Raw genomic sequence first — 3,413 nt, 5'->3', positions numbered from 1 at the left:
AGCAATCAAGACTGTAGAACCAGCAACCATCATCGTCTAACACCTTGGGAGGCTCGTTAGAGATGCTGCTAAAGAAGTATATGGATAAAAATTATGCAATGATGCAAGCACAAGTGTCTTCTATAAGAAATCTGGAGATCCAAGTGGGGTAAGCGGCCTCCTGAGCTAAGAAAGTCAAACGGGCGAAAGCGGGGACATTGCCCAGCAATTTAGAAGCCCCCCGGGATTACAAGGAAGGAGCAATGTCCTTAAGACATTGGAGACAGGCAAGCCTGACCACTGCGGAGATGTGGATTAACTATACACGGACATCATGCAAACTTTGGTCCCATACTAAGTCTATGTTTAATGCTTAATTTGAATATCTGTCTTTTAAATTCGAAATTATTTCTTCAGAATTCTCATGTAATTCATTTTGACTTTATGAATTTCATTCCCTCATTCACCTTTCTTTACATCTAATTCCGTCTCGTTTTACTTTGACTTTTTCTGTCTAATCAATCGTGAGTGTTGCTTTAAAATGGTAAATGATTGAGTTAATAGGAAATCTATGTCCGCAAGCATAGCAACTTGCATTGATAAAAAAGATATAATAAAATAATAATACAAAAAAAAAAAAAAAAAAAAAAAAAAAAGAAAAAACATTTAACAACAAATATGCAAACGCAGCAATGGACGCATATCAAACCAATCAGGAATGCCTTTGCACTTCACCTAACCTATGTATATTGATGTTTGAGGGGTGTGTTTGCGCTCGCATATGTACTTTGCCCATCCTTTAGCCCAAATGCACTATGTTAAGGTATCTTCAGAAATGCGTTGTTGTTAATGGGTGTGTTGCGGGGACATATGCACTGTTGCCGTCCTCTGCAAAGATACAGCTTGCCGTTGGTGAGCAAATGCGTTATCTTTTTCATGCATCCAATTCAATATAAAATATTAAAGAAAATTCGTTTGGCAATTGGGAAGAAGTCCAATCAATTAGTAATTCCCAAAATATTGACTTGGCCAGACGAAAGACACTTTTCCTGAAGATTCCATAAAATGAGGGAGGTGAACGACGCGCCTGTTGAGCTGCTCGAGGCCAGTCGCCGCAAAAAATCTTGTTGGGCCCCACCACGGCCCAACTTATAAATAACGACCTCCTTCTTCAATTGGAAACCCTTACTCTTTGGCAAACTAGAAACCCTAAGCGTCTGCATCTCAAACCTTTGTCTTTCTCCCCTGCAGCTCGAGTTTTTACCAGACCTTTCCAAGCTGTATCCATGGATTTAACAAAACCCCAAACCAATCTGCTTCACCTTCCACCCTTCGATCAAAGTAGCAGGCGAGAGGCAGCATTCCATGGCTGCCCATCGCAGGCTTGCCCCAACCCACACCATCCCATACTCTTCTGAAGATCCCGAAGAAATCCCTTGACCGTTAGGCCTCCGATGTTCAAGAGAGGAGGAAGCACCGAGAGCATGCCTACGCCGACACCTACCGTCTCCACTAAAATCAAAAGGAAAAGACACGATGATGCGAAGGTGTTTGGCAACATCCTAAGTACCTTGAAGCAAGGAGGTGGACTGCCCGAGGCAGGGTTATAAACCAACCACTGCCTATGGAGGAGGAGGCGGCGATAGTGGCAGATGAAGCAGTGAAGGATGGAGTAGTGGTGGTGGAAGAAGTGGTGGTTGAAGAAGAAGAAATGGAGAATGATGTTGTTGTCCTTGGGACTTAGGAGGCAACTGTCATCGCATAAATTTATGACGAACCTCCAAGAAGAAAAGAAGAGGAAATTGTGATCAAGGAAAGAGAAGAAGAAAAGATCGCAATCGAGGAGGCCAAGGAAGCGGAGGCTGCATTAGTGACCCCTGACATTGCGATGGAGGAGGTTGTAGGGGATGTACGGCAAGAAAAGGCCGAGAAGGAAGATAAGAAGAAGAAGAAGAGAAAGAAGGCTGGAGAGGCGGAGTCTTCATATCATCGCAAGGCAAGAAAGAACAAAGAGCAAAAGGATGATGATGATTATGAAGAGGCCAAGAATGAGAGGAAGAAGAAAGAGAAAGAGGAGAGAAGATTGCGCCGACATGAGAAGAGGTACTTGAGAGAAGAAGAAAACGCAAGGCAAAAGGCTGCGAGCCCTAGGAAGGATGGAGAATAACCTCCGTAAGGGAGGACAGGGGGAAAACGGTGCAGTTGATGGAACCGGCATAACCTGAAGCAACGCAATTGGTTGCAACAGATGAAAAAGAAGAAACATAGGGAACCCTCTTAATGCAGCGTCGTAGGGAGAATGTGCCGCAAGGGTCCAACATTGACCCTCAAAGGTTAATTTTGATGTTGGAAGAGGAAGAGAGAAAAGGAAAAGAAGAAGAGGAGAAGATAGAAAAGATGGAGAGGGGAAAGCTCATCATCGCAGAGGAGAACGGAAGGAGAAGATTAGAGTTTAAGGAGATGCGAAGCAACGATGAGCTTGCCCAACTTGAAGGGATCCGGAAGCGCGAAGAGGAACAGAGCTTATTGCTGGCCTCTAAGCAATTTGAAGAGGAGTTTGTGAGAGAAGAAAGAGAAGAAGAAGAAGAAAAGAGGAGGAAGAAGGAAGAAGAAGACATATTGTTGTTGGAGGAGAAGAGAAGGAAGCGCGAAGCCAACAAACGGCGCTTATATAAGTGCAAGGGCACAGAACTTGCTGAGCGTGAGAAAGAAGAACAGTGCAAGGAATGGGAAAAGAAAGAACAAAAAGCAACCCACCTTACACTAGCAAAAGGAAAGGCTATATTAGAAACTAGCGAACCCACGGCGGCCAAGAAGCAATCATCAAAGAAAAAGGAAACGATGATATGTTGATTGAGATGGGCTTCTTTCCTGCGCTGAATCCACTACTTGACCTCATCACGAGTGTAATTGTGGAACATGGGTGGGACACATTCTGCCAGTGCCCATCCATAATAGTACCTCGGGTAGTGCGAAGCTTTTACCGCGGGCGGCTATATGGAGATAGGGATGTGGTGACCTTTAAAGGAGATATAGTATCCTTACACGCAAGGACATCAATGAATTTTATTAGATGAAGGACAACCCTGATGTGGCAGGGAACAAGATGATTGATGATCCCATAGAAGAGTAGATGAAAGATGCTTTGAGGATACTAACGCAACCAGGCACGAAGTGGTCAGTCTCACCCAAAGGCATCCATACCTTAGAGTCCAAGTCCTTGCTACCGAAGGGAAGGCTCTGGGTTTACTTGGTTAAGAAGCAGTTGATCCCAACAACGCACGACAGAACTGTATCAAGGGATCGGATCATGGCCGCATACTGCATAGCCCGCGACATTCCTATTGACGTAGGGCAGTTGATCGCGAGGCAGATAAGAGCATTAGTGGGGCATGTTCAGGGGCAGTAGTTCTTCCCGTGGATCGTTTCAAGTC

This window comes from Benincasa hispida, unplaced genomic scaffold (assembly GCF_009727055.1).
Source record: "Benincasa hispida cultivar B227 unplaced genomic scaffold, ASM972705v1 Contig591, whole genome shotgun sequence".
NCBI lineage: Eukaryota > Viridiplantae > Streptophyta > Magnoliopsida > Cucurbitales > Cucurbitaceae > Benincasa > Benincasa hispida.
Note: the sequence above shows the minus strand (reverse complement) of the source record.